Raw genomic sequence first — 23,569 nt, forward strand, 5'->3', positions numbered from 1 at the left:
CCTCCAGCCACAGATGGACCCTGAGTGTCCACACTCCTTCCTGCCTGATGCGGACAGGTGTGTGTACATAGAGGAGACCAGGCACATCTGGCCCCTTCATGATGACATCATGACTTTTAGTGTCCTCTTGTCACTCCACGGTGGCCTCTGCTCCCTGGAGCTGTCACCTTGCAAGGGGCAGAGGCCAAGGGAACAAGAGTGAAGCGTGCAGTCACTTCTAGAACAAAACTGGTGAAAAAGAGGGGTGAAAGTGGGAAGCCTTCCCTTACTGTGTTGATAACACCAGGCCACACACGTGCCAGAAATTTGCTGGAGCTGTGGGCAGCCCTGGCCTAGATGTAGGGCCATGCTGGCTGGAGGAGGGGGCACTGGCTTCGTGCCTCGGGACTTGACCTGCAGACTCTCCTGCCACTGCCTCCCAGGTACTGTGCTCGCCAGCCATACCCTGCTCTCCATTGTTTGTCTCTTTGGTTTCCTCCATCTGATTCATTAGGTAATTCACTCATTTATGTAACAGGTATTTATCGAGCATGTGCTCTGGACCAGGGACTCCAAGTACAGTAGGAAAGATAAAGTCAGGCCAGTGTCATTGGGTATTCAGAGGTGTGGTGGTGAAGGGACTATGCCCTTCTTCGTATGCACTGTGTGTGACCTGACTCTCAGCCTAGGTACCTGCCCCAGGTGAATAGGGAGAGGGAGGTCAGGGAGGCAGCAGTGACAAATCCCCACCCTAGGGGCATGGGCAGTGAATGCTTTCTTATCAGTAGTCCTGCACTTGAAGCCCCAAAGCCCAAGGAGACAAGTTCTCAAGATAGAAGAAAGTACAGATGGATGAGAAAATATTCCAGACAAATTGAAATCCAGGCCTGACACTTGCACAGCCTAATCCCACTGTTTACTCCACACTCTTCTTCCGTAAATAGCTGATCTTGTTCAGAGGCAAATAAGGACCCCAAAAGAATTCCAAGAGAAATTGAAAGTAAATAAAGAAAAAGAAAAACACAAACCAAAGACTGCGGGAAAATATGGCTGATTCAGAGACCAGCTCAAGAGTTCAGAAAAGTGAGTTTCCAGACTCTCAGAGAAAATGCTGGCAACATGATCTCTGAAGCAGAATTTGAGCAAAGAAGAAAGATTCAGAGGAGTGAGTGAGACAGAAGGGAACAAAGCCTACACTGGCAGAATTCAGGGGGAAAAGCAGAAGAGAAAAAGTAAAAATGATAGCAGCACAAAGACTCTTTTAGAAGCCACAAAATAGGAGGTTTCATTGAAAGAGTGATCATCGTGGACAGGGTGGAGGAAAGTACACAAGAGAGGACCAAGTGTCACCATAATTTGATTTCCTAACAAAGAGGCAAAAGAAGGAAAAAAATTAAGGATACGATAAAACCATGTAATATCCAGGCCAGACCGAACTCTGTCATGTGTAAAGAATTATTATATTTAGTTAAGCTCTGGAAAGAATAACCAAAGCAGGACCCCTCTCTTATACCATACCAAAAAAATCAGTTCAAAGTGGAGTAAATACTTGAATTCAAGACCTAGAACCATAAAACTCCTAGGAAAAAACATAGGGTGTATACTCCTTGACATTGTTCTTGGCAATGATTTGTTTTGGATATGACCCCTAAAGCAAAAGCAACAAAAGTCAAAATTAGCAAGTGGTATTACATCACACTAAAAGCTTCTGCATAGGAAAGGAAACCACCGACACGATGAAAGGGCAGCCAGAAGCATGGGAGAAAATATTTCCAAATCATGCATCTGCTAAGGGGTTAGTATCCAAAATAGGCAAAATACCAAACTCAGTGGCAAAAAGAAAAAAAAAAGCAATTTCATTAAAAAATGGGCAGAGACCCTGAATAGACATTTTTCCAAAGAAGACATACATTTGACCAACAGGTACATGAAAAGGTGCTCAACACCACTAATCATCAGAAAAGTGCAAATCAAAACCACAGTGAGGTATCATTTCCCACCTGTCACATGGCATATTATCAAAAAGACAAGAGGTGATGAGTATGGGTGAGGGTGTAGAGAAAAGGGAACCCTGCTACACTGTTAGTGGGAATGTAAAATATGCAGCCACCATGGAAAACAGTATGGAGGCTCCTCAAAAAATTCAAAATAAAACTTACATATGATCCAGCAAGTCTACTTCTGGACATATATCCAAAGGAAATGAAAACAGGATCTCAGAGATACCCATGTTCATTGCAGTATTATTCACAATTAACTATATACAATATTTTATATGGAATATTACTCAGCCAGGAGAAAGAAGCAAATCTTGTCCTTTGTGACAACACAGATGAACCTGGAGCACATCCTTCTCAGTGAAATAAGCCAGGCATAGAAATACAAATACTCTGTGGTGCCACTGATATATGAAATTTAAAAAGAAAAGAAAGCAAAATTCTGAAATAGAGAGTAGAAAAGTGCTCGCTCTGGTCTGGAGGTAGAAGAAATAGGGAGCAGTAGGCAAAAGGAAAAACTAACAAATGAACAAAAAAGAATGACTGAGTCATGGTGACTTTCTTGATTTCCTTAGTGCTTTTCACCTGGCATTGAGGCAGGAAAGGTAAGTGACATCAATGGGGATAGAACATGCTGGACCAGCCTCCACCAAGCTACACTTTCTAAAAGGACAGTGATGGATTCTGAATGGAACAATGGATGTCCCAGTAGTTTCTTATTTAGCCAAACTGACCTAAGTGTAAAGACAAAGACAATGGACAGATATTCTCCAGCGTGCCAGAAATCAGAGAGCTCAGCTGCTGCAAGCCCTTTTGAATAAGGGTTTTAAATAAAACCATTGAATGTTGAAATCCAGCCAAAACAGAAGTGCATAGCAGTTCAGAGCTTGTGATAAGATGGGTGGTGAACCCCAAATCTGTTTAAATATAAATATAAGAAAGAATATCCATCTATGTGAATTACAGTGGCAGCACATAGTATAAATGATATACACCTTACAAATAGTAACATAATTTAGGAAACTCACTGGGAGGGGAAAAGGAGGGGCCATGCAAGGATACAATGTCTTCATCTTTTTTAAAAAAAAAATTGTTGAAGTATAGTTGATTTACAAAGTTGTGTTAGTTCAGGTGTACAGAAAAATTAATCAGTGATACATATACCCATATCCGTTCCTTTTCAGATTCTTTTCCTATATAGGTTATTATACAGTATTGAGTAGGTTATCCTGTGCTGTATAGTAGCTCCTTCTTACCTATTTTTAAAATACTTTTTATTTATTAAAGTACAGTTGATTTACAATATTGTGCCAATTTCTGCTGTACAGCAAAGTGACCAAGTCATACATATACACACTCACACATACATATACACATACATTCCCTTTCTTATGTTATTTTCCATCATGGTCTATCCAAGAGAATGGATATAGTTCCCTGTGCTGTACAGTAGGACCTCATTGCTTATCCATTCTAAATGTAATAGTTGCATCTACCAAGCCCAAACTCTCTGTCTCTCCAGCTCCTTTCCTTGTCTTCATCTTTTGGAGTAGAACAGTCCATAGTCTCCAAGTTAAAAGTGCTTTTTTACAAAATGAGGGCTATAACTTCAAGGTTTCGCATAATATTTTTGTCACCATTAGAGCAATGTTTTAGTCTCCTAGTGCAAAGAAGCATTTCTCTGAAATTTAGGCATTCTTTCTGTTTTGATATCACAGCCTTGTTTCCCTTTCTTTGTACTGAATGAAACATGCTGATTACCAGTGCTCGGTGTGCTGTAGGGTTTGGGAATGCCTGGTGAGCTGGCATTCGTGAACAGGTGATGAGAGTTGCTATGGAAATGAAGCAGGTGAAGCAGAGAGGAGATAGAGCTAAGGACGGCCTCTGGGAGGAGATGCTCAGATAAGGTTGGGATGCTGATCTGGAGCCTGCCAGGCTGGGGAACATGCTTCAGAATCTTGAGCAGGAAGGGACCTGTTCCAGAAACAGAACAAGGGCCCTGCTTTGTTGATAATCCAGCAGATGGTCTGCCTACTGTGTAATCCTGTCCCTACTATAGTCTTTTTGTTTTTGTTTTTGATTTTTTGGTTGCACCCACAGCCTGCAGATGTTCCCAGGCCAGTGCTCGAACCTGTGCCATAGCAGTGACCCAAGCCACAGTAGTGGTAATGCTGGATCCTTTAACCACTAGTCTACCAGGGAACTCCCTCTACTCTAGTCTTCATGCCTTGAACTACCAGAGTTTTTTGCCTACCTAGCCATCTTTTAGGATTGTCTGGAAGATGCTCAATGAAAGTAGAAAGATAGATGAGTGAATGAATGAGCGAATGAATGGGTGGACTTTTGAGGATACAAGATTAATGACATATCACAGTTTATGCCATTAGTTGCTGTTCATGTTTCAGCTTGATGTTTCTAAATAAGATTCCCTTTGTGGAGCATTGTAAAACATTTTTATAGCATGTGATTAGGGCTGCAAATGATGATCCAGGACCAGCCAGTTTGAGATTCTAGCCTCCCATGAACCACATGGATTTATCTTCTGAGTTTTAGGTTCTAAAGCATGTTTGCAATTTGAGAAATTAAATTCATGGCCAAGATCCTCATCTGTGTTTCTCTGAGAAGAAAGTGAGTGGAGATATTTCTTATCAATTTCAGGAGGTAGTGCCCTTCTGGAAGCACGCCTCTGTTAACTTCTTGCTCACCTGTTCTTTGCCAGGAGATGTTGAAATCTTAGGTGGCTCTTGGAAGCAGAGCAGTAAGTCATTTTAGTTCCTTCAGAATAAATATATCCTCTCTGCTGGCAAGACTGGATTTTGATGATCAAGTGTCTAGATTCATTATTTTGTTCAGGGTGATTTACTGTTTTATGTGTAGAATGATCTGCGTCTAAAGCCTATGGGGTGAGACAGAGTGGCTTCTGCCCTGGAAGCCTGGGTTAGTACGATTGAGGGGAGGTGGCTGACATGGAGAGAGATGCGGAGAGGCCCGAGGAGCTGTGTCTTGTGTACAGATCGTTTTTCGTCTTTGAAACATGAGCTGGTGCATCCTTTGAACCAGCGTTTTTCAACACTGAAATCCCAACCCCATCTGCCAAGCTTTTTGTCTCATTTCACTCCCTAGTTTGTATATGGAACAGTAGACATTTTAGAATTTTCCACACAGAAAATGTATACAATTGAGTTTTGTGTAGTTTTGTTTTTTTAAATTTTTTTGGCTGCTCCCATGACATGTAGAAGTTCCCAGGGCCAGGGATCTTTCCAGGCCAGCAGTAACAAGACCAGATCCTTAACCGCTAGGCCACCAGGGAACTCCTATATTGTTTTGACCATTCATGGTCCATGGTGACTTTGGCAGCTTCCTCAGGGCATCAGCTTTACTCTGCCTTGAGGTTCCATCTACACCTGGATAATTCCTGGATGCTTATGTTACTGCTTTTTCTTCAAGATTTAACCCCTTGGGTCCAACAGGCCTTCTCATCCTCTCTGTGTGACTGAACTGGACTGGCCGGCATGACCATGGCCTCCAGGGTTGAAGGTGAGGGCTCTGTTAGCTCGGATCCCTGATCTACCATAGGTTAGAGTCTGGGTGCCTGACACAGTGTGCTAGTGAAAGGAAGTTTTCTGTGAACCTCTTTGCAAATAAAAAGGCCTGTCTGCTGATTTATGATGCTCATTCCCAGTCCCCCAGGGAGGCTGGAATCCTAGTTCCTCTAGGGGCTGCATGGTGACCTGGCCCTCTCGGAGCCTCTTTTTTTCTCATCTGTAAACTGGGCACACTGATCAGATTTATTGTTTTCTTTGTTGTTGTTTCTTTGTGTTTTTGCTGGCAAACAGCTGAAACAGGACAGAGCTGGGAAAGAGATTCCTGGGGTCCCAAGGTTTCCAGTTGGTTTCAGGTGTGCTGGTCCCAGAGGTCAGCCACATGTGTTCCCCCCACCCCCAACACGTGTCTCCATCTCACACATTCTCCTCCATTTTCCAAGTGACTGTCACTCTCTCCACATGGGCTAACCTCCTCCTGAGTTCCTTCATCCATGTAAGGGGTGGAGGGCTGCCAACAGCTCCCTCTCTTCAGAAAGCTACCACCTATGACACCAAAAGCACATGCAACTAAAGGAAAAAAAAAAAAAAACAAGAGCTAAGTTAATCCAAATCAAAATTTAAAATGTTTGCACTGCAAACAATACCTTCCAGGAAGCAAAAAGACAACCCACAGAATGAGAGAAAATATTTGCAAAATGTATCATCGGACTTATATCCACGAAATATAAAGAATTCTTACGAGTCAATAAAAAAGACAAATGAGGAGTTCCCTCTGTGGCACAATGAGATTGGGGGTGTCTCTGAAGTGCCAAGACATAGGTTAGATCCTCAGCCTAGCACAGTGGGTTAAAGGATCCAGTGTTGCTGAAGCTGCGGCGTAGGTTACAACTGTGGCTCAAATCTGATCACTGGCCCGGGAGCTCCCTGTGCTACAGGGTGGCCAAAAAAGAAAAACAAAGGAAAAAAAGACAAATGAATAGCTCAATAAAAAAGAGACAGAAAACTTGAGTAGACATTTCTCCAAGGATGATGTATAAATGGCCCACAACACATGATAAGATTCTCCACATATCCATCATTAGAGAAATGCAAATCAATACCACCATGAGATATCGCTTCACACCCACTAGGATGTCTGGAACCAAAAGAAAATGATCAGCGTTGGTGTGGAAGCAGAGACTAAAACCACTGCATTCTGCTGGTAGAAATATAAAATAATGTTGCCTCTTTTAAAAACAGTTTGACAGGACCTCAAAAAGTTAAACAGAATTTCTGTATGACCCAGCAGCTGCATCTAGGTATATGGCAAAGAGAAATGAAAACATGTCCCCACAAAAACTTGTATATGAATATTTGATAGCATTTTTTATAATAGCCAAAAAGTGCAACCAGCCCAATATCCATCAACTGTTGGATAGATAAATAAAATGTATTCTGGTTCACCATGGAAATTACACATAGTCCTGTTGTAAGAACACAGGAATGGTGTACCCCTGTACCACGTAACTGGCAAAGAGCTTTGTTATAGGGAGCAGTGGGGGTCCATGTGAGAAGATAATAGTGTCTGCCTCCTCAAGTGATATCAGGATGAAATAAATAACTGCATGTGCATCATTTAATCCAGAGCCTGACACGCAGTGCACACTGACCACATTAAGTATGGGGCTACACCTGGGAGAATGGTGAAATGTAGTGCACAAAACATGGTCAAGTGATAAACTTAACCTCAAGAACCTGAAGATAAATCCAGTTGAGCATGTCAGTTAAATCCTTTCCTCTCTTTTTTTTTGGGGGGGGGGGGGGGCCACCTATGGCATGTGGAAGTTCCTGGGGCAGGGATCAAACCTGTGCCACAGCATTGACCCAAGCTGCTGCAGTAACAACACCAGGTCCTTAACCCATGGCACCACAAGAGAATGCCAACATCCTTTTCATTCTTGGATTTATAATGTCACAGCATATATGACTACTACATATAAAATATATACAGACAGGCCTTGTTTTATTGCATTTTGCTTTATGGCTTCTCATAAACAAATCCTTTAACAAATTGGAGATCTGGGGAAGCTGTGTGTCAAGCACTTGGTGCCATTTTTGCAACAGCATTTGCTTGCTTCTTGGCTCTGTGTCACATTTTGGTAATTTTCCCAATATTCCAAGGTTTTTTTCATTGTTATTTTGTTGTAATCTGTGATCAATGGTCATTTTTTTTCTTTTTCTTCTTTTTTATTGAAGTATAGTTGATTTACAATATTATATTAATTTCAAGTGTAAAACATAGTGATTCACTATTTTTATAGATTATACTGTAAAGTTGTTTAAAGATATTGGCTACATTCCCTGTGCTGTTCAATATATCCTTGTAACGTATTTATTTTACACATAGTAGTTTGTACCTTCTAATCTCCTACCCTTCTCTTGTCTCTACTTCCCACCCCTCTCTCCTCTGGTAACCACTGGTTTGTTGTCTGTATCTGGGAGTCTATTTCTGTTTTACTATATTATTTCATTTGTATTAGTTTTTAGATTCCTTGATTGAGATAGCATATAATATTTGTCTTCCCTCTCTCTGACTTACTCCACTCAGTATGATAATCTCTAGTTGTATCCATGTTGCTACAAATGGAAAAACTTCATTCCTTTTTATGGCTGAGTAGTCGTCCATTGTGTATATACAACACACCTTCTTTATCTATTTGTTGATAGGCACACAGGTTGCTTTCATATCTTGGCTATTATAAATAATGCTTCTGTGAACATTTAAGTGCATTATCTTTTCAAATTAGTGTTTTCATTTTCTTTCAGTAAATACCCAGGAGTGGAATTGTTGGATCATATGGTAGTTTTATTTTTAGAACCATTTTCCATAGGGCCTACACCAACTTACATTCCCACCAACAGTGTAGGAGGGTTCCCTTTTCTCTGCACCCTCTCTAGTATTTACTATTTGTATGCCTTTTTGTTTGTTTGTTTGTTTGTTTGTTTGTTTTTTAGGGCTGCACCCATGGCATATAGAAGTTCCCAGGCTCGGGGTCGAATTGGAGCTATAGCTGCCTGCCTACACCACAGCCACAGCAACTCAGGATCTGAGCTGCATCTATGACCTGCACCACAGCTCACAGCAACGCTGGATCCCCAACCCACTGAGCAAGGTCAGGGATTGAACCTGCATCTTCATGGATACTAGTTGGATTCGTTTCCACTGCACCACAACCAGAACTCCCCATTTGTAGACTTTTTGATTATGGCCATTCTGACTGGTGTGAGCTTGTACCTCATTGTAGTTTTGATTTGCATTTTTCTAATAATTAATTATGTAGAGCATCTTTTCATGCACCTTTTGCCCATCTGTATGTCTTTTTTGGAAAAATGTCTGTTCAGATCTTCTGCCCATCTTTTCATCAGGTTTTTTTTTTTTTGATACTGAGTTATAGGAGCTATTTGTATATTTTTTATATTAGCCCCTTGTCGGTCACATCACTTGCAAATATTTTCTCCCATTGTGTAGGTCTTTTCATTTTGTTGATGATTTCCTTTGGTGTGCAGAAGCTTGTAAGTTTAATTAGGTACCATTTGTTTATTTCTGTTTTTGTTTCCTTTGCCTGAGGAGACAGATCCAAAAAAAAAAAATACTCCTATGATTTATATCACAGAGTGTCCTACCTATGTTTTCCTCTAGGAGTTTTATGGTTTTCAGTCTTATATTTAGATCTTTAATCCATTTTGAGTTTATTTTTATATAACGTGTGAGAAACTATTCTAATTTAATTCTTTTATGTTCAGCTGTTCAGCTTTACCAATACCACCTATTGAAGATACTGTCTTTTCCTCATTTTTATTCTGACTTCCTTAGTCATAGATTAATTGACCATAAGTGTATGGGTTTATTTCTGAGCTCCCTATTCTGTTGCATTAATCTATGTGTTTATTTGTATGATAGTACATATTATTCCAATCACTGTAGCTTTATAGTGTAGTCTGAAGTCAGGGCCCAGTATGCCTCTAGATTTGTTTTTTTTTTTCCCTCAGGACTGTTTTGGGTCTTCTTTTAGGGTTGGTTTACTATTGATGAAACTTTTAGTTTTTGCTTGTTGAGAAATTCTTTATTTATTCTTCAATTCAGAATGATCCTAACAGGGTAGAGTATCCTAGGTTTTCCTTTCAGCACTTTAAATATATCATGCCACTTCTTTCTAACCTGCAAAGTTTCTTCAGAAAAATCATAAAAAATAAACTAAGAGCTTTATGAGGTTACTCTTGTATATGACTCTTTTTTGCTCTCTGCCTTAGAATTGTCTTTTTATCTTTAATTTTGCCATTTTATTTATAATGTGTCTTGGTATGGATCTGTTTGGGTTCATCTTGTTTGGGACCCTCTGTGCTTCCTGAACCTGGATGTCTGTTTACTTCTTCAGCTTCAGGAAAGTTTCAGCCATGATTTCATCAAATACACTTTTGACCTCTTTTTTTCTCTTCTACTGGGACCGCTATAATGTGAATGTTATTATACTTGATGTTGTGTGAGAGGTTTCTTAAACTATCTTTATTTTTTAAATTTTGTTTTTCTTTTTGCTGTTCTCACTGGGTGATTTCCTTTATTCTGCCTTCCAGATAACTTATATATTCTTCCTTATCACCTAGTCTGCTGTTTCTTCTAGTGTGTGTTTTTTTTTTTTTGTGTCTTTTGTCTTTTTTGTTGTTCTTGTTCTTGTTGTTGTTGTTGCTATTTCTTGGGCCGCTCCCGTGGCATATAGAGGTTCCCAGGCCAGGGGTTGAATCGGAGCTGTAGCCACCAGCCTACGCCAGAGCCACAGCAACGCGGGATCGTTAACCCACTGAGCAAGGGCAGGGACCGAACCCGCAACCTCATGGTTCCTAGTCAGATTCGTTAACCACTGCGCCACGACGGGAACTCCTTCTAGTGTGTTTTTCATGTCAGTTATTATATTCTTCAGCTTGAACGGGTTGATTTTTATATTTTCTGATTCCATGTTAAAATTAAAACTGTGTTAATCTATTCTTTTCCCGAGTTCAGTTAGCATTCTTATTAATAATAATTTGAACTCTTGTAGATTATCTCTATTTTATTAGTTGTTTTTTCCAGAGTTTTTCCCTTTTTCTTTTGTTTGGAACAAATTCTGTCTTCTCATTTTGTTAAACTTTTTCTATCGCTGTCAAATTAGTTGAAACAGTCACCTGTCCAGGCCTTGAAGGGATTTCCTTGGGTGGGAACATCCCTATGCAGTTCTTGTGTGCCCACTGGCTTTGGTGGGAGAGCTGGAATTGACATGAGTGTGGATCACATCTTTCCCCATGGTGTGCTGGCACTTTGGTAGAAGCTGGGTATAGAGATGGACGGGATAGAGCCAGAGCCAGGTGTGAACCACACTTCTGTGCTCATTGACCATCATTGTCCTATTGGGGGCAGAGCCAGGTTCCAAGGAGCAGAAGCCCTGAGTGTTTATCCTGAGCTGGTTCCATTCTTTCTAAGTATATACTCTCCCACCTCCCAGTTACAGTACCTTGCCCCAGGGGGGAGCAGCACTGAAGCAAGAGGGGCAGGAGTGGGCACCCAGTGTGGTCTGAGGCATGTGCTGGTATGGTCTCCACACCTTAGAGCTCCAGACAGCTCCTGGATCTGTGGCCTCCAAAGCAGTAATGGCCACCTTTTCCCCATTCAGATGCAATGCTGGGTCTGAGCAGGTTCCATTTCCCACAACTGCACCTTCTTGGCAATGGCAGCCTTTGTCCTAGTGTGGAGTTCTGCTGGAGCCAGAGCAGCTAGCGCAGGAGCTTGTGGCGGGCTGGGGCACACCCTGGGGCAGTGGCAGGAAATGGGCCAGAGCCTCAGGCAGTTCCAGTCTGCATCTTCTGCCTCCTTCCTGGGAGCAAGTATGCCTTTGGGTGGTCTTCATGAACAGAGTTCCAGCTCTTTGTGAGCTGATCACTTCTCTTCCCTCCTGCCTGATGCCCTGTGGCTCCTTCTATGGCCCTGGTTGTAGAAGAGTCTCTCCCTGTTTCGTTGTTTTCAATGAGAACGTTTCCACTTGTAGACCTATTTTCGATGTGTCCTCACACTCCCCCATCTGGATCTCAACCTCTCATCAGGGATCTTTGATGTTACTATTGCAAAAAGTTTACAACTTGCTGAAGGCTCAGATGATGGTTAGTATTTTTAGGAATAAGGTATTTTAATTAAGGTACATATATATATTTTTTTTCTTTTTAGGGCCGCACCTGTGGCATATGTAGGTTCCCAGGGTAGGGGTCGAATTAGAGCTGTAGTCACTGGCCTATACTACAGCCACAGCAGTGTGGGATCTGAGCTGTGTCTGCAACCTACACCACAGCTCACAGCAACACTGGATCCTTAACCCACTGAGCGAGGCCAGGGATTGAACCCACATCTTCATGGATACTAGTCGGGTTCGTTAACCACTGAGCCACGAGGGAACTCTATATACATTTTTTTTTAGACATAATGCTATTGCATACTGAAAAGACTTCAGTATATCATAAACCTAACTTTTGTGTGCACTGGTAAACTTAAAAAAATGGTAGGACTTACCACTTTATTGTGATACTCACTTTATAGCAGTGGTCTGGAGCCAAATTCACAATATCTCTGAGGTCTGCCTGTATAATATATAAATAATAAATTTATATGAAAATTGAAGTTTTTGAATTATGCACATAATATATGATCATCTTCTTAAAAAGATTATACAAATAAACAAAAGAAAATAAATCGAGGAGTTCCCATCATGGCTCAGTGGTTAACGAACCCAACTAGTATCCATGAGGATATGGGTTCAGTCCCTAGCCTTGATCAGTGGGTTAGGGATCTGGCGTTGCCATGAGCTGTGGTTTCGGTCACAGGCTTGGCTCAGATCAGGCATTGCTGTGGTTGTGACACAGGCCAGAGGCTAACGCTCCAATTGGACCCCCTAGCCTGGAAACCTCCATATGCAGGGGGTATGGCCCTAAAAAGACCAAAAAAAAAAAAAAAGGAAAAAGTAAGAAAATAAATCAACATAAATCCATGTTTCCAAAGAACCACCATTGATGTCTACCCGGGAAGACTTATTTATTTCTGTACAAATATGTGGATAATGCTAGTCATATTTTTTGTTTCCCTGAACATTTACAAAATATCCTTTTGTGCTAATGAATGCAGATTTACAACATTATTTTGGTTTTGTTTACTTTTTGTTTTCAGATTATTTTAGATTTATGGGAGAGTTGCAAATATAGTATTTATTTACCTTTCTCTCATACTCGTCTTTGTGGTAGCTTCCTTTGGCCTATCAGGCTTCCACAGAAGTGCCTTACCCCTAGATTTTAGGCTTTACATTTTTCCTCCAGGCCATTTTGCCCAACTAAAAATAATCCCTGGACTTTTAATATATCCATGACATACAACAATAGAGTAAGGGCTCTATCCTGCATTAGATCCTTACCTTTATTTATTTTTTGGCCATGACCATGGCATGCAGAAGTCAAACCCTCGCCTCAGCAGTAACCAGAGCTACAGCAGTGACAATGCCAGATTTTTAACCCACTGAGCCACCAGGGAACTCCTAGATTCTTGCCTTTAAACTTGTTTTGTAACTTCAATCCCCCTCTTGGTTTAATCTACTAATATTTGGGGATTAGAAGCTGTTTTGTCTTATACTTGGTAAATCCCTAAATTTATGGACTCTGTCTCCTTTAGATCAGCCAGTTCATTTCTGAGCTCATCTTTCTGGTTTTACTTTACCAAATCCAGCTAATAGCGAACCCTGACTGACACTGTGTCCTCTACCCCGTGATTAAGTGCAGGATCTGCCGTCAGGTGCTCACTGAAAATTGTTTTAATCTTTAACCATCCTCCCAGCCTCAGATAAGAATGTCCTTCCCATTCTCACAACCCCTGAGGCCAAGTCTGTATAAATTAATATTATTTACAACAGCAGCCCATTGCAGGTGCCCATTTCTGTGTCAATCACCGTAAACTCTGTTAGGTTTTGGTAATAGGCAATTTCAGAGTCACAGTGACTTACACAAATTTATCATTCACTCCCATTTTGGTTCCAACTGGGGTTTAGCAGGGCCTCTGGGACACAGACTGATGGAGTTGGCCCTGCAGAGAATGTTCCAGGGGGCTAGACGGGAGAGGAGGAGGTGTAGGGGCCGAGCAGTCATGGTCAGGCCCCCTCCAGGAGGTGGCAGGACACCTCTGCCTGCTCTTTATCAGCTGAAACAAGGCCATGGCCTCATTCCCTGGGGCAGGGAAGACACTGTCACCCTCACCTGGAAGGAGGGAGGCCAGACTGTCCCACTACCAGCACCAGTGAGGCCGTAATACCCTTTTTGTTGAAATCCTCAGCCTATTTTCTCCTTGTAAACAGAGGTGCTGTGAACATCTTTTTTCCATACTCCTTTTTTTTCTCTCCTTCTTTTTTGGCCGTCCTGTGACATATGGCATTCCTGGGCCAGGGATCAGATCTAAGCCATAGTTGTGGCCTAAGCTGCACCTGTGACAATGCCGGATCCTTAACGCATTTTACCAGGCCAGGGATCAAACCTGCGTCCCAGTGTTCCCAAGACACTGCCGATCCCATTGCGCCACAGTAGGAACTCCATTTTCTCCATATTTCTGTTTGCTCCTGTCCTTTTATTTTCTAAGGATAAGCTTACAGATGTAGAATTACTGTGTTAAATAAAATGTTTGATGTCAAGGCTGCCGCTGGCCCACTTGCACATGTCTGTATACAGATTGGAAACAGGTAGGTAGGCTTGCCAGGTGGGCTGCAGCTTGGGGTCAACAAGAATGTGGGATCATTTGCAGCCAGGGGTGTGGCTTGGCTGGCAGCTGGAGGCTCAATTTCCAGGTTCCACTTTGCCCTGATCCCGTCAGAGGGTAAGGCAGTACTACGTTCTTAGCCGTGGGAAGGAATTACCCCAAACCCAGAAAGTACAGGTTGCCATCCAGAACCAGTTCATAGTTTCAGAAACCACTAATGTGTCCTGACTCGTGAGGCCCCCAGGAGAGCAAAAACCCTGGATTTTTCAGGGATCAGTAAAAAGAAAGGCCCTAGAGACATTCATGGTGCAGAATTCCTTAAGCTGTAAATGATATTGAGTTTCTGGATAGAGCAGGACACAACAGAAAAAAACGTGACTAAAATGCACCAAATCTCCTGGTGTTTGATGTCTCATTTGTGAAAGAGGAGCTGCCTTCCTTAGAATTCTATTGTTTTATCAATCCCGACAGCAGAAAACTTCTCGAGCTTTTAGCAAAATCTCACCAGGGAGCCGTGGGTGGTGGGGAATAAGCCAGAAAGGTCTGAAGACAAAGAGGAGAAAATGTAATGACTTAACATTTTCTGGACAGCAGCCTGAGTGACCTTGAAAGAGGGAGGGCTTGCAAATCCCCTCAGCCTGGGGACCCAGGGAGACTGCATCACAACCAGAAACCACAGTGTTTGCAGCCTTAATCTGGAAACACCCCCAGGAGCTGCGTTGCTTTGTTATTTATTTCTGATTTGGGTTCCCAAGAATGCAGTTCTGCAGTTTTATTGCCACTGTGAGTTCAACTAAGGAGGGCGGTTTGCGTATGTTTAATTTGTTTATTAGCTTATCTTTTTAAATGTATTGTTGTCATGTGTCAGGTTCAGGCCCCCTTTCTCCTCCGAGCCAGTAGTGTGTGGGGGCTGCTGGCTGTCACCCAACCCCGTCTCCCTTGCTGTGGACCCTCCTCTCTGCACCTCTCAGCACCTGCCTTAGAACTTATTACTCATTTTAATCTTTTATATTTCACTTATATAATGCATTTTTTTTTCAAGAAAGCACTGAAGGTATTTATAAATCTAATACATTTTGGCAGGAATGATGTTTGCCAAAGGATTTACTCTAGGATTCTTTCAAGTAATAAGCATCTCAATGTACATTTAACACATGATTCTCATTTTATAAAAATAAGTTTCCTTAATATAAATAGGATCAGTTATAAAGGAAAAATCCTGACTGGTGTTTCAGACAGCTTCTTTCCTTTTTCTCTTTTCTGGCCTTATGGGGAAAGAATAAAATCTCTTTTTTGCACATTCTAAGAAATGCAGCCTGGAATCATGGGTCTGTACCTGGACCTGCCACCCAAGGTTTGATGTTCCCTTAGATTAATTTGATGACTAAACATTTGCAAAGCATGCTGCTGTGATCTGAACCCTAGTAGAAGGTAGCTGGAGCGCCCAGAGCAGGTACTCGCCTTGGCAAGGAGCAGCTTCTGTCCTGGAGGCTGGCAGGGGCCCACACCAGAGCAGACTCCCCACCCCATCTGGTTCTGTCACTGTGGCCCGGGGAGGAGCAGGGCTCAGGGCATAAGCTGCCACCTAAGTTGCAGGCTGGGAACGTGGGGACCCACATTGTCCCTCAAGAGTTGCTGGTCCTGTTGGCAGAGAGAGAGAGGCTGCAGATAAATGTCCCCATGAGAGAAGCTTCCTGTTCATTAGTCTTCCAGGACTGCGATATGGTTTGTAAGCCACCCTCTGTGGGGGTCTGCTGAGGGAGTGCTGTCAGCCTGTTTGCACACCTCCTCAGATGTTGGTATTGTTTCCAGAATGAACCTACCAGGTTCCTTCCAGGATTGACAGATGTAGTCTGAGGCTCTTTTCAAAATGAACTTCCACAGAATGTTTCCAGCCCCTCTTGGACCTTGATAGAAGGCGTACAGTCAAGGGGCTGGAAGTACTGATTGCCTAGTAAACCAGGATATCACTTATTTAAGTGACCTGGAGCTGATTCCTTGCTGCATAGGTCGTCTGTAAGATGGGATATTCTACATCGCTCCAGCTGCCAGGGAAAGCTGTGCTGATTAGGAGCAGGAGAAACCTGAAGGGTGGCCCATGTTTGGGGCCAAGGAGCTACCAGGGGCAGCTGTTGCCCCAGCAGGGTGGTTGTCCTAGGGAACTGTCTCATGCATAGCTCTTCATAAGGAGATGTTGCTATTCCTGCTAAATAAAATCCAGCTCCTATAAAGCACTGCACTCACTGCCATAGCATCACAAATGTCCTGGCAGAGGGCACTTGGAGGCATATTTCCACATGGCTTGTATTTGGGCAAAGGCAAACCAGATGCAGCCTCCCAGGGCCCTGGGAGGCAGAGGAAAGCCTGAGAGCTCCCATGCATGCCTCTGATGAGGGCCCAGGAACAAAGGCTGAGGAAAGCCACCTGCCTCCTTTGCAGCCTCTGGGACTCGGGCTGGGGCAGGTAGCCCTGAGGAGATGGAGTTCATTCCCACCTTGGCAATGGTCACCCAGGGTTGTTGTGTACCAAATACTTGGCCAGAATGTGCACAGATTCACACCTCTACAAGTATTTTCACTCAGGAAACATGAAAGTTAAGCCTGATTTTTTTTTTCTTTTTCGGCCAGAGATCAGATCTGAGCCAAAGTTGCGACCTACACCATAGCTGCAGTAGCTCTGGATCCTTTAACACATTGTGCTGGGCCAGGGATAGAACCTGTGTCCTGCCGCTACAGAAATGCTGCCAACCCCACTGTGCCACACCTGGAACTCCTTAAGCATGATTTTTAAAATTTCCTTTTCTTACATGTTATAGTCCATCTTTACATCTTAATGTTGCCAAAGTAAGAATATGCCAGTTGGTCAGGGTCACAGCAGGCTTGACTTTCTTTCCTGCTTTCCAAATTTGTGGCACCCAGCTGGGCTGCTGACTCCCTCCATGGCAGAGTGGGCCTGGAGGACTGGTTCTGGCCCACAGAGCTATAAGTGGGGGTGACATGTGTCACTTGCAGGCTGGGGCGTTTGAATGAAGGGGTATGACCTTTCAGAGCTCTCCTGCCCTTTGCATGGTGATGAGTGTGGTGATGACCTGTGGCCCAGAGTGAGAGGTCACAGAACACAGCCCGAGCTGACCTGTAATGACTGTGCCACATGAGCTGGAAATAAGCTGTGGTGGATGTCAGCTGCAAGGATACTGGCTGAAATTGATGTTCTGACTGCTTTCTTTGTCTCCCTCTTTTCTCTACAAGCTGTTGTCAGACATCCTGTGTCTTAGAATCAAGACAATATGATAATTCCTCTGGTCGCTTTCCAAATTTCCTGGTTAAGGAATCTTCAGGCCATTCTCGACAAAATAGAATTGAAGCTGCTTGCCTGTGGAAGAATTGGGCATGGATATGCCAGGAGATTCTTATTTACAGAGGCATGTTGAAATCTAGAAAACTCTGCAAGATAATGTAACTGGAGAGTTCCCCATTTATGTTTCATGATATTAAAAATAGGTTCCATTAAAAAATAAAATAAGGTTCTTTGATAAGTTTGGGAAATGTTACATCCACTCTCCATTGAATATGTGCAATGCCCATTGGTGTATCAAAGGCTCTGAGAAGGCCCACAGTAAAGAAACTGTTTAATCAAGTGGAATCCAGTATTTCTCAAACTCATTCAGCTGAAAAATGTCCACCCTTACCTCAGCCTCACACATCTTTCAGGGCCAGTGCTTACAGGGAAGTTAGTACATGAAATGTGGGATTTGCTGAATCCTGGTGCAGTAGAATAGCGCTTCTTCCCATCTGAAAGCTGTAAGATGTGTCAGAAAGGAAGTCATTATGATATGGTGCATATGTTATTTCCCTTTCTGTTCTTTTCTAAGCAGCAATTTCTTGAGCCCCACCTAGCACAAGGCTTCCTATGCTGAGTGGCGATTAGAACACTTTGTGTCTGGCCTATGACCCTGGGTGTCAGCATCAGCATGGGAAGGGCACCCAGAAACCCACATGTCCCTGGCCCGCGTGAGCATCTGCACATGAGGACTGAATTGGCATGAGGCCTGGGAATGTGCCTGGAGAACACCCTTAGGCTCCCCGACATTGGAAAGGCACCACTCCACGTCTTGCTTCCACCTTCTCTCTGCCTGGATTGGGTTCTGGAGGTGGCTGTGAAGGTCTGGGCCTCGAAGATGTTGATATGGGGCCCTGAGGGAGCCCACGTGATGAGTCAAGACCTTTCAGCTGTGTCTGTGTCCTTTGGAAATGACAGCCAGACTATTGCATTTTAGAGGAGGCCATCACTTGTGAGGGGCACGGGCACTGAGGACCAAGGGGAGAATTTACCACGGTGGCCACTAGGGGGCTGGAGGCTGTGCCCCTGGACAGGGCTGAGCTCATGTCTGTGTCAAACCTGCCAGGCTTGGGCAGTTGAGGGGTCTGGTCTTCACATTCACGCCAGGCACCCACATGGTGCCATGGTGGAGGGAGATGCTGCTGGGGACAGTAGGCATAGGAGCAGGAAGGGGCCTTCTCAGCCGCTGGGCAGATTATTCCCTGTCAAAGTGCGGGGGATCTTGACATCTTTGATGAGGCAGTTCTTCTGGAATTTGTTCAGGCTCAAATGAAAGAATTCGGCCCTTCAGTCAGGGCTATTACATGGCTCCAGGGCTTGCGTTTTAACTGTCCCCTGAAGCCTCTCCCAAGGCTATGGCTTCTCTCCTGTAGCAGAGACAGCTGGAAATGAGGCAGAACAATTTGCCTTCTGCCCCTTTTACAGTCAAATGACCCCATGATGGCTGAGGTGGCCCTTTGGAAGGTGCTGCCATCGGCTGGCCAGTGGCTGCTATAACTGCCTCATTCTGCAGGTCAGTGTCATGGGCACAGAGCCTTCAGGGAAAGTACTGGAGCCACAGATGGGCCCCCTGAGGGACAGGGTCATTGGGAACATTCTGATTCAATAGGGCATTGAGTCTGAAAATTCAGGGAGGCTTAAAAAATACAGAAGCTGGGGTCCCCCTCCCAGGTGTCTTTGTTAACGCTACCTGAGCAAGCTGGCGATGCAGTCCGGGTATGAGACCAGAGGCAGAACTGCACAGGTCAGTGCCTCACCCTGGGAGGCTAGAAAGCAGGGAACAGGGCCCAGCATCTTCCTGACTGCCCTGAGGCCAGCTTCCTCATTTCCAGGGCTGGATACCAGGGCTTGTCTTTATCATCTTTAGTGAAACACCTTACAGTGAGGGAGCAGTAAGTCAGCCACAGCTGGCAGAGAGGATATGAAGAAGAATTCCCCGAGGTCCCACCCAGATCTGGCTGTGCTGCTGTGCTCTGGACCTACGTAGGGAGGTTGCAGAGGTACAAATCTCCCATTGAGTTGCATCTAGAGAAGGTGCGAGGCCTGGTGCAAACCCACAGCCCTTCTGTGGCTCACACCTGAGGGTGGTCAGGGTTCAGCTGGTATAGAGTGGGTCCAGCTCCAGGGTACTGGGGCATGTCACTAGGCATTCGCAAGGGGTTGTGCCACCAGAGCCTGGCCGCAGGGTCCATGTTGCCCTTACAAGTAGGCTCAGTCTCACCTTCCCCTGCCCTAATACCCTGGCTTCCTTGGCAGGCCCAGCACTCTGGCTTTCTAGTGGGGTTGGGTGGGGCGAACCCAGCAGGAGCATGGTGAGGTGTTCATCTCCCGCTGCCCTGTCTCCTGTGGTCGCAGCTCTGCCCCAGCAGCTCCTGGCCCATCTTGTCCACGCAGTCTTTCCTGCGCCCTTCTTCCCCTCCTTGGGAGGCCCTGCCCTCCTCTGTGTAGGTCCTGGTCCCTCACCACTGCCTGCCCTGCATGAAGAAACCCTTTATTAATGCCACTTGGAACAGTCCTTAGTCGCAGGTACTGCCACCCAACCCGTGTCTGGACAAGGAGCTTTGCCGTGAGCGTCACAGCAAATGACGGAAGTGCAGCCTCCTGCCCCAGGGAAGATTCCCAGCTTATCTGAACAGACTGTTTGTGTTTACCTGGAGCTAATGTGTAGGCTTCTCCAGGGCTTATTAGCACAGGAAGATTTGAGAGCAGCTTGTGGAAGTAGTTGGTATGAATGACGGGCTGGGTGGCAGCCATGTGCTGATGAGATGGGGGGACCCTCTCATCCTCCAGGCTGGGACACAGGCAGTCATTAAAGGGGTTCCCTAGACTTGTGGTTGCCAGGGGGGAGGGGATGAGGGAGTGGGATGGACTGGGAGTTTGGGGTTAGTGGATGCAAACTGTTAGATTTAGAATGGATAAGCAATGAGGTCCTACTAAATAGCACAGGGAACTATATCCAGTCTCTTGGGGTAGACCATGCTGGAAGATAATATAAGAAAGGAAATGTAGATGTATGTATGACTGGGTCACTATCCTGTACGGCAGAAATTGGTACAACATTGTCCTATACTTTAATTTTTTTTAAAAGTGGGGAAGGGTTCCAACAGAGGCCCCATGAGCTCCTCAAGCTTCATCTCTGATGAGATGTGTAAAAAGAAAAATATACACCTCTGGTTCCTCCTCAGGATACTCTCCCAGGGGCAAGGTTCCCACGTATTTAGGGGTTTTCCCCCCGGAAGAGCCCGAGGAGGCAGTGGCCAGGTGCATGTGAGCCATGTTGATGGAGGGAAAGGACGGTGGCAAACTGATCCATGATGGCTGCTGGGCTTTCCACACTCTCTCCAGGTCCCTTGCAATGCGGTGTGTTGTGGCCCGGAATGCAGGGTGATGGTCCAGGCAGAACCTCCTTCTGGGGCCAGGGTCAGGAGCCTAGGACAAAGTTGGGGGGCTCTCTATGGCCATTGACCATCCTGTCTTTTCCATGTGATTCCTCTCCCACCAGAAACCCTGCAGCTGGATCCTTCCCACCCCACCCTCAGTGCACACCTGCCAGTCCCATTTGTAAGCCACCACCTACACAGATTGCCTGTATCTCGGGTCTCAATGGTTACCAGGACCCGCGTGCTCCCAGAGCAGTGTCACCCACTCCAAGGGTGCTCATTACATGCCACGTCTCCTTCTAGTTTATGGAAGATGAACCACCCTTCTGATCTCATCACAGTGCCAGGACCCAGTGGGGCAGCCTCCTGTTGCAGATCAGATCAGTGTAGGATTTATTATCAGTTTTTCCCCCCCAGGTAGACACAGTCCTGGTTAGCTTATAGTTTCCTTCTCCTCACAGGCCATGTCTCAGCCACCTGTGGATAGCCCTGGGTTCCTCCCCTTGGGCCCAGCCTGGGTTCTGCACAGGATCCTCCCAAGTTAGCTGCTCCCTTGTTGCCCCCATGTGTGTTTACTTCTGCCTCCATTACTTGAATTTCCTTCTGTTTGTTTTTTGGCCTGTCTTTCCCCCACTGGAATGCTGGCTCCATGGAGGCGCTGTTGCCCTGGCCATGAGCAGCTTGCGTGGGTGGAATGAATGAATGAATGGGACCTTGTTGCCCTATGTGCAGCCTGGAAAGGCTGGCAGGGAAGAAGCTCATTGCCCTAGTCCAGGGGAGAGTCATGTTCCAGATGCCTGCAGGGGGCACCCGACCAGTTGCAGCCCTGGACGGGGAGTGAGGATGCTGAAGCCCATCGTTGGGAGGGTAGATGGGTTCCCCTCGTGCAGCCCTTTAGATCTGGGAGAGTATGGTTTGGATGGTGTAGGGATTCTTATTACTCCCACTGCCTCCTTCACTCCACACACACCAGATAGAAAAGCACATGTGCACACTCCCACACACATACGACATGCACACCCCCCCCCCCATGAAACACACCATACACATCCCACATACACATGTCAAATCAATCATAAGGCCCCTGTAATTCATTTACTTACTCTGTCTGCCTCTCTCCATTCTTCCCATCCTGGTTGCAGCCATCACCGTCTCTCCCTGACCTGAAATTTTATTGTCTTTTCCACCAAATGTAATTTAAATTGCTCATAATGGTAGGGCCTGAGACAGGAGGTTAAATCCATTTTACTCTGCCCCACAGTGACTGGTCTGTGTAAAATGTGTTTTCAACTTGCTCTGGCTCCCCCTCCTCCACAGGAAACCCCTGGACCCAGCTCTGGAGGCCTGCATGTGCCAGTCACACTCTGTCCATAGGCAAGTCGTGTAGGCCAGCAGCAGCATGGCTTGAGCCTGATTGAATTTGGGTCTTTCTCATCAGAGGGAGCCCTGCCTTGCCCTGCTGGGTGCCCTTTAGGGTTCAGAGCCTCTTGGGCACCAATGTCTGGATTAGGTGATGCTACAGAGCTAAGAGAGACTGGAATTTATGAGCAGTTCCAGAAGGGATCAAGTTAGTCCTCAGAACACCTGTCCTCCCAAGGTTAGTACAGAACCATTTGAGGTATGGCTCGTTTTTGCAGCAGTGAGAGGCTGCTGACTTTAACAGCTGAGGTGGTCATGGAATTCATCAGCTCTTAGGCTGCTGTAACAGGACTCCGAAAGATAGGGGACCTAAAGAGCAGACATTTATTTCTCATAGTCCTGGAGGCTGAGTCAAGGCACTGGCACTTTGGTTACCGTGCTCCTTGGTTGCAGAGGGCCACCTTCTTGAAATGTTTTCATGTGGCCTGTTCTGTGCATGCACAGGGAAGGAGATCTCTGGTGTCTCTTCTTCTTCTTATAAGGACACCAATCTTATCAGGTTGGGGCCCCACCCTTATGACCTCATTTAAGCTTAATTATCTGCCAAGGGTCCTCATATCCAAATTTGCTCATATTGGGGGTTAGGGCTTCAGCAGATGAATCTCAGGGGCACAGTATATTCAGTCTGTGACCATAGTGACATTTTTAGTTCTGCACTTCTGCCTACTCTGGCCTACCTGAGCTGCCTGCCCCTGGTCTCCCTGGCACCCTCTGTGTATGCAGCTCCCTGGAGCTCTGAGTGTGAGCTCATGGCCAGGCCAGTGTGCTGTGTATGGAGGCCCAGCCTCCCTGCCTCCTGGATGGCCTCCCTCCTCCTGCTGCTGGATGATTTGCACTGTCCTCCTTGACATGGCTGCCTAGTGCTGACTCCACAGAAAGCCCTGGGGAGGGCCTAGTGGGAGTCCCTGGGATTTATCGCTTTACCTTTCAGAGTGTATATTCTTATGTCAGAAATGGGGAAAAGATACTTGTCTGGTAACAAGATGTCAGTGGGTCTGGTTAAGTAGACACTGTGGAACAATGGTTATACAAGGAAGAAAATTATCAAAGCTGTTATCACTGAATTATTGATGTGTGTAAATTAAACATCTTAGTGTATGTATCAAGAATCTGTTCAAGTAACAG

Source organism: Phacochoerus africanus, chromosome 2 (assembly GCF_016906955.1).
Source record: "Phacochoerus africanus isolate WHEZ1 chromosome 2, ROS_Pafr_v1, whole genome shotgun sequence".
NCBI lineage: Eukaryota > Metazoa > Chordata > Mammalia > Artiodactyla > Suidae > Phacochoerus > Phacochoerus africanus.